The sequence below is a fragment of the Onychostoma macrolepis genome, chromosome 09, assembly GCF_012432095.1.
Source record: "Onychostoma macrolepis isolate SWU-2019 chromosome 09, ASM1243209v1, whole genome shotgun sequence".
In the NCBI taxonomy this organism is placed as follows: domain Eukaryota; kingdom Metazoa; phylum Chordata; class Actinopteri; order Cypriniformes; family Cyprinidae; genus Onychostoma; species Onychostoma macrolepis.
The window spans coordinates 5,823,465-5,831,713 of record NC_081163.1 but is presented as its reverse complement, the minus strand read 5'-3'; the positions used below and the strand labels follow the sequence as shown (position 1 = coordinate 5,831,713).

Below are 8,249 nucleotides of genomic sequence, written 5' to 3'. Positions count from 1 at the left end.
ACTAATAGAAAACACGGATAATGAAATTGACTTGTTCAAAATAATGATTATGCTTTCAAGCGTTTTAATTCAAAATTGCGAACATGTGGGACATATTTTCAGCAAAAAGAACAGACAACTACTATAAAACAATAGTTATGAATAGTTTTGAAAGTGTCACAACTGAATGCTATATATCACATTAAACAGGAGAATTCGCTGATTCAGATAATACCACTTCTGTCATGTATTCTTCATTGACATAATCACAAAGCCAGGTGTGATCATGTATTTCTATCTTCTCATAAGGGTGTCAGTCATCTAGTGATGTAACTTCTTTCTAAATGGTTAAACTGATGGTGTTACAGCTCAACTGTTGTAACAAAAATCCTATATAAAAATGTCTCAGCGACATATGCAGCAATAGCTAGGCTACTGATGGCATCCCTGAAGTCCATATCACTGCAGCACACAATTAAAACCAGCTGAGGTGTGTGGTGAATACTGTGGTAAATGCTTAAAATCTCTTTTCTCTCATGCAGAGAGGTTTTCCTCGAGTTGCCAAGTCTCGTTTGAGCTTTAGTTACAGTGGTCTTGGTGGTAGTTTAAGAATAGGCAATCTACACCCACCTGTTCTGAACTCTGAACTGCTTAAACCACAATTTAGATGAGATTTAACAGACACTATTGTTTAATCATACCGTTCGCTCGGTGTCCAAGTGGCCCTCTGCTGTTTACATGTCCCTGATTTGCCTTATAGAGTGCTCCAAAATGGCATTTGCACATGTCCCATATGTAAAGTTCATCAATGGGTTGCTCTGTTTTGCTTTGAAATTGCTTTGTCAGATGTGTGATAGCTGGTTTAAAGAACTGCACACGATATTTCATTTCTTTTGATTGTTCTGTGCTTTCCATACATGCTGTCTCTTGTTTTACCCAGCTGTACAAGCCTGAGTGTCTGTATGGGTCTTGCTGCTGAGTTTAGCTCACCTCTGAGATTTTGACCACTAGAAGGAGCTGTTAGCAATGGTAAGAGGCTCACCTTCGAATGAATGCTGGCCCGCAGACGCTGAACGTTTCATTACCAGAGATTTACACAGTGCTGCTGTACACATCTCACACTCAGGAGTCAAAGAGACAGACATCAGCCATCAAGAATGTACATGCTGTTTTGATACATGAAGCATGTTACATGATACATGTTGCTTCTGTATGCATGTTTTTGAAAACTTCACTGCTTAATATATGGGTAGTTGACGTATCAATGTGTCCTATGGTGTGATGTAAAATGTAACCCCCCCCCAAAAAAAAAAACAACTCTTAACATTGAAGACAAACCTCTCTCATGCTATTTGTAATTCTAAGAATGAAGATACATTTTTCTCATGTTATTTGTATGTTAATTTTTTTTTTCTACATTTTTGCTATGTCACACCATAGGACACAGTCCAATTTTTATTTGTTAACTACTCATGTGTCTTTGTGGTGTTTAGATTTCATTAAAGTAAGCCTGAGTTGTCTGATTGATATCATCTTTACACTAACAGCTCCACAGCGCCTGTCTTCCTGGCACTGGTGTACAGAAAGCTTGCAAAGATGTTTTACTGTTCATTGAATTATGCCTGTTTTCATATTTGTTGCTGAATTTCTTCATGAGTCATCTATGATCTACCATTCTGGACCTGAACTGGGACTGTTTTCCAGTCGTATAAGCTATCAAATTGCCCCAGTTCACTCACAGCATATTTATCCCTGGATATAAAACAAACTTAATGGATGCAGAGTGCAAGTTACTGGAAACGAGCTGGAACTGTTATCCGCTCGCTAATGAGGAGATAAACGGTCGCAAATTACTGGTGTGAACACTACTAACCAGAGTACCATGTGGAGATTTATTTTTTATTTTTTACATTTTTAAAAATTGTTTATTGATATTAATTAACGTTAGGCAATTATTTTTTCTTGTGGACCATGTTTTAATATGTTAAATGTTAAAAGTATTTTATAAATTGTTATTATTTGTGTAATATTAAATATGATTAAATATAATTTATATGGTTTTATTAAATATTGTAATATTATAAAATAATATGATAAAGATATTGGATATAAATTATATTTTTATAATGTTATTATAATGTCACAACTAATTATATAATTTCACTACATGATTTAATTTCATATTTATATTTATATTTTTCATTTTATTGATATTTCTTTCTCTAATCAAAATGTTTTAAATACTGTTTTCTTATTAATTAATGATTTAAAAATTACAAATAAAAAAATATAATAAATACAGTTGAATAAAAACATTAAACGGTTTACAAATATTAACACATTGTTATTTTCAAACTTTTCAATCTATTTTTTTTTTTTTAGGTATTTTTGAACTTCTGTCTTTAAAATTAAAAGGTTTATTTCCCTGTTATTTATATTTATGTATGCTTAATTTAGTTGATAGAAGTAACAGATTAATTAAATAATATTCCTAATGAAAAAATGCGTCATAAGCGAGGAAACCAAATAAAACAGTTTCAAAACACTGGACATCTAAAATTATTTTAACTAACAACAGCCACTTCCCTAATAAAATCATCCTCCAGGAAGTGACAACATTTTGGAGGGAAAGCACCAGCACAAACATCTTTGAGTATGAGTGATGGTTTGCTTGGATGTTTTGTGCTCTTAATTGGTTTGTTGCACTCTAAAACATTCAATCATATTTGTTAAGTTTATGACAATTAAAAATGCACTTCAAGTTATGCAAACTCTCAATCCCTCAATAAGAAATGGCTAATTTTGTTGCTTTACATCTTGCCATCTAATAAAGTGGAAGTGTTTGTACAGTACGCAAGTTAGTTCATGTGGACAAGTTTATTTGTAGCTACCTGAATAAAAACACATGGGCTTGAATGACACAGATGAACTTTCTCGCCTCCTAGAGTACTGAAGTTTAAGTGTTTGTGTACTTGTTAAAATATGTTTCTGCCAGTGGAAATCCATACAATTTCCATACTATTTTTGCTTATTGGGTTCATAATACGTTTTGCTGTTTGTTCGCATGTCAAGAACTTTTCCAATGTGTATAGCAAAAGTAGCATGTTATGCTATCTCAGTCACATTTTAATTGTGTTGTCCGGTTCTTTGAATATTTACAATGCTTGAAATGTTTCTCAGTTTGCGAAAGCAGTCGCCCACTTGGTGAAAAATCCATGGAAAAATGCTGTCAGAGGAAGAAAGGTGTCTATGTACAAATATTATGAGTAGGATGTGGTCTGTGAACATCAGTGTAGGAATTTCTCGCTCTCCATCATGTCTGAAAAACGCCTTAATTGGTAAATTAATGTCTCTCATCATGTAATGTCTCCATCTGTCTTTTATTCAGTCAGCCTTGTGGGCGTTGCACTGTTTACACAAACTAAAGATTTCAAGCGTTAACATGTATGTTAATATGTGGCTGTGAGATTGTACAATAGTGTTGTGTGTGTGTGTTTGGCGAGCTCCTCCGGTGTTGTTTTGGTATTATTTATCAATATTTTGAATTTGTTTTTATTTTAATTTTAGTTGTAGCATTTTTTTTAATATATGTTTTTGTCTTTTTTATTAGTTTTTATTAAATTTAATTAAGTTTATTTTTATTTCCATTTCCATTCTTCAACATAAACTAGTTTGATTTTGTTTCATTTTCACAAGTTTATGTCTGACATTTATATTTTAATATTTAAAATTATTATTTTTTTCAACCTTTTCTTTTAAACCTTCTGTCTACTATTTATAATATACAGTATAATATAATATGATAATATAAATCTGTATAATATAATATAAATAATATAGTTTTCATTTTAGATTATAAAAACAACACACATCCCTAGAAGAAATGCTCTCATGTCTGCCAGTTCAGAGTTTTTTGATTGTAAACTGTGCATTTTGTTACTACACATTTTGTCTGGAAAACAGTAGCCTTAAACCTTCAGGTATATCTAGCCATTTAAATTTCGTAATATCTGTGCCACTAGCGTCATTAAACTGAAACGCAAAAATAATAAACGTTTTCAAAACAGTTTTCTGCACAGTGTCCCCATTATCCCTTGGTTGGTCAAACAGTTAGTACAGCTCCAAACTAATAATTTTGTTACCATTGGAGTCCATATTGGTCGAATCGATACAGGTTGCTCTAAGCTTTTCTTTATGTTTAGTTTTACAAAAATGTACGTTTGCAGACACGAGACAGTTTGTGTCCAGATGTGTCAGGACTGACCAGTAGTACTGCCCCCAGTTATCCATCTTTTTGTAGTTCATCTCGGCCTAATTCCCAGGATTACATGGCTTGCCTGTTGAATAGAAGCAGCATCAGAGAGACAATGAGGCTTCTGGATGCCTTAAACTCACACAGCTAATACATGTTCAGCTAACCAGTATAGCCCAGTCAAAGATTATTTAAAGAAATAGATTAAATATACTGTGTAAAAGAAAAAGTGATCATACAATTGTGTGTGTGTGTGTGTGTGTGTTTTAAATGATTAAATACTTCTTGCTGACAAGTGGATAAAATCGAGTGGTTTGGAGGACAGTGGCAAAGACTGGTAAAGATTTAAAATGACAATTAATTTGTTTTGGGGGGTTGCACTGTGAGTCTTTTAATATCATCTAAAAAATATGCTTCTAAATATGTTTGACAAGATGTTTTGTTATACAAATGCTGTATTATGCAGCCAGGCCAGTAGATGTCACTTTGTAAAGATACACTACGCACCTGCGCATATACACATTTCTATAGACTACACATGTGCCTGACGTCACTGATTTCACAAATTCACATTTTCGTAGTTTACACGTCGACGTCGTAGTGTAAACTACGAAAGGCTCCCAAAACGATTTGATTTATAGTTAATATATTTATTTATTTATTCCCGATGCATGAGTGTCCTTCTCTGAAAACACTTTCATTGGATCTTACTGTTGATTTTGATCAACAAAATCCATTCCTCTCAACCATCATTTCGCAAAATATTAGAGTACATGCAAGTTAAAAGTGGCATGTGAAAAATCTCATTAATTTATTGCAAAATCAATAATACAGTGTTCGTCTTTCATTTGCATTTCTGAAGTCTGTAAGGATGTTTGGCCCAGGGATTGTGCACATACTTAGAGGTCAAAGCCGTGGTTTTTGCTGGCACAGAATATTCCTCCAGACAACGCATGCAGAATTTGTTCTCAGCTAACCCACGTTTCCTGACCTTAAAAAAAGAACAGGGTTGACTAAAAACATTCCTGACTGAAGATTATCCTACTTATAAAATGCCTGAGGGGCCCTTTTTTTTAAAGGACATTATAAGACGGATAGTAGTGACTAGGCCCAAAGAATTTGCAAACTTTTCTGGGAAAAATCTGGGAAATTCTATAGAACAGGTTTTAGATTAAATTAAATGTGCTTAACAGGCGGAAAGAACTATAATACCATTCGAAAATTTGGGGTCAGTAAGATTTTTTTTTTTGGTGAATACTTTGGCAAGAATGACCAAAAATGACAGTAAAGACATTAATTGTTACTTTTTTATTTTATTTTATTTCAAATCAGTTCTGTTCTTCTGTATCACTTTTTCCACAAAAATATTAAGTAGCACAACTAATAACAAATGTCTCTTAGGCAGCAAATCAACATATTAAAATAGTCCAAAGTTTCCATCCAAAATTGCGAATTTAACTTATGCGCAAATTTGGAATATTGCATAAAACATTTGCGAACGAGCACCGTTTCCATCCAACAAGTCAAAGAGAACAAAATCGTCACTTCCTGGTAAACTGGCACTAAATAGCCTATAGAAAACTAAGATAAGCTACTGAATATAATAATTTCCTTATAAATGTAATCTTTGCAGTAAACAAATTAATTGATTTATTTCTGCATTCTAAAATAATTTAGAATTATTAGCCATATATCGGCAAGAATTTTAATACTGATTCATCAGTTATATGGGTTAATGAACTGTTCATTGAATATTGGTACATTTTATCATAATACAATTTTTATGTGACCTAAAACAGACTGCTTGTGTCATATTCTGCTCATCTTGAGTCTTTATTTCCCCTAGGAGGAATAAACCATGTGACTATGCCCTGCATTCTTGCTTGTTTCGTTCCTCCAGGCCTGCCAGACTGCTGCCTGGCCCGCACAAACCGACGCATGTTTGACATGCTCTGCTGTCCTTCATAATGTCGTCACTATTTAAGTGCAATTGCTTTTTCTTCTTCCAGCAATCTGTCTTCTGTGACAGTACTCCACCAAAGATATGCACCATGCACACGCTACAATGGACGTATTGTTGGAGTCTTGCGTTCGCCCGTTCAGAAAGGTGGCTGCGCACTGACCGCAATGAGGCCACGCCAGTGGTATGTTCTGCTTTCTCTTTCAATGACCCAGCCAAGAGGACTTGTGTCGAACACGGCAGCCATTTGTAGGGGAATCTGGTCTGGTTCTTGGTTTCTAGTTTACGACCGGTCAGTGGGTAAGAATTGTGATTTGGTCGTGGATCCCAACTGCGTCTATGGTTCTGCAGAGACTCTCAAATAGTTCTAGAGAGGACATGGAGGCTTTGCAGAGTATATAATTATGTTGCAAATTTTCCTGTGGTATGAAGGATGTTTATCAAGGGCCCTCATTTTCGAACCCGCATACGAGAGGCTCCCGTCTCTGCAAAGGGTTAAGGCAAATTCTTGACCAAACTTTGTCAACCATAAACCTGGCAGTGACCTGTTTCTTCGCCTAGCTTGTCTTAACGTGACATTCGAGTGTAATTATAAAGGCAAACCGTGCTGTGAAAGCACTGATAAGCAAGCTAACATTAAGGCCACTTAAATGCACTCGTTTCACAATGGTTCTATCTCAGCCGTGAAGAAAGTTCACTTAGCATGAGATTTTATTTGGAAGAGGACACGGTTTCTCTCATTACCATTTTTACTTTCCGATTTTAGTATGCTGCTGGAGTTGCCAGCCAGGGTGGAACCAGAGAAACACAGTCAAGGAGAGCATGAAGCACTTCAAGGTAATTTATGTGCAAATTCAGCATGGTGAATGAAACTTTTTGGCTCCCAAATCAACTCACAGGGAAGATGTCTCAGTGCTACTGTCAGCTGTTTGTTGTTTTTGCAACTTGAGAGATATGTCAACTCGACTATCCCAGTTCTGAGCTATTAAACCTCACATCTTTTAGTTTTCAGAGTGTATAAGTTAACATGAAATAAAATATTACCTTTTTTCTCTCTCTAATGCATGTTCCTGGTCTTACTGTGTGGTTCATTGGTGTGCCCCTCCAATAACCTGATATGTAACGCCTGGTTTTTATCTCCCCTCCCTGCACTTAATCATTGAATATGGCAATAAAAATAACTCCTACTACTACTACTAATACTGATTGAAGATTATGTTTCTCTTAGAAATATGTAAAATTACAAAAGTACAATAGTTTGTGAACAGCAAAAATGGCTTCTTATTGAATAATCAGGTTTAGTCTTTTTCCATTTCAAATTTAGTTTATTAAATATAGTTTATTTCAAATATAGCTTTCCTGTAGCTCAAATAGTAGAGCATGGCGCTAGCAACGCCAGGATCATGGGTTCGATTCCCAGGGAAAGCAAGAGCTGATAAAATGTAAAAAAAAAAAAAAAAAAACTGTAACTTGAATGCAATGTAAGTCGCTTTTAAGCGTCTGCTAAATGCATAAATGTAAATGTAAAATGTAAATTTGGATGAGTTTCTTTCTCCAGCTGAACACAGCAGAAGATATTGAATTACCCACATTCTTCAAATTGTCTTCTTTTATGTTCAGCAGAAGAAAGGAACTCATACAGGTTTGGAACAACTTAAGAGTGAGTACATTTTCTGCATTTTTTTTCTATAAATCAGTATACATTTGCTTGCTAAGCAAAACTTCAGAGAATGCATCTTTATTGTTAGTGTATTTATTGTCTTGCTCACTATCTCGTTTTGAGGATTTTTAGATACATTCACTGGAAAATTACTTTTTTTTTTCTTTTTTTTTTTTTTGCAGTAAATGATTTTAAAGTACATTGAGAGAAAATTTGTCATGACAACTCAATAATTTGCAACAATTTTATTACATGTTTTTTCTATTACAAGCATGGAAGGGTTTGGATTAGGGGTTGTATTTTATGGTTAGCTGATACCAGATGCTCAGTTGTTAGCTGTTTTAAGATGGACTAGATTAGAAGGTCTCAGTTCAGTTGGTTTAGCTAGGACAGTTAGT

The 8,249-nt window shown here is 34.5% G+C and overlaps 1 long non-coding RNA gene across 1 annotated transcript in view; it reads left to right on the top strand.

Moving 5' to 3' along the window:
* The first annotated feature begins 6,972 nt into the window (after window positions 1-6,972).
* LOC131546472 (uncharacterized) overlaps window positions 6,973-8,249 on the top strand; it is a 42,888-nt gene continuing 41,611 nt past the window's right edge. Inside the window, exons 1-2 of the long non-coding RNA XR_009272718.1 lie at window positions 6,973-7,028; window positions 7,812-7,851. This is a non-coding gene — a long non-coding RNA (uncharacterized LOC131546472). The remainder of the gene's footprint in view (window positions 7,029-7,811; window positions 7,852-8,249) is intronic.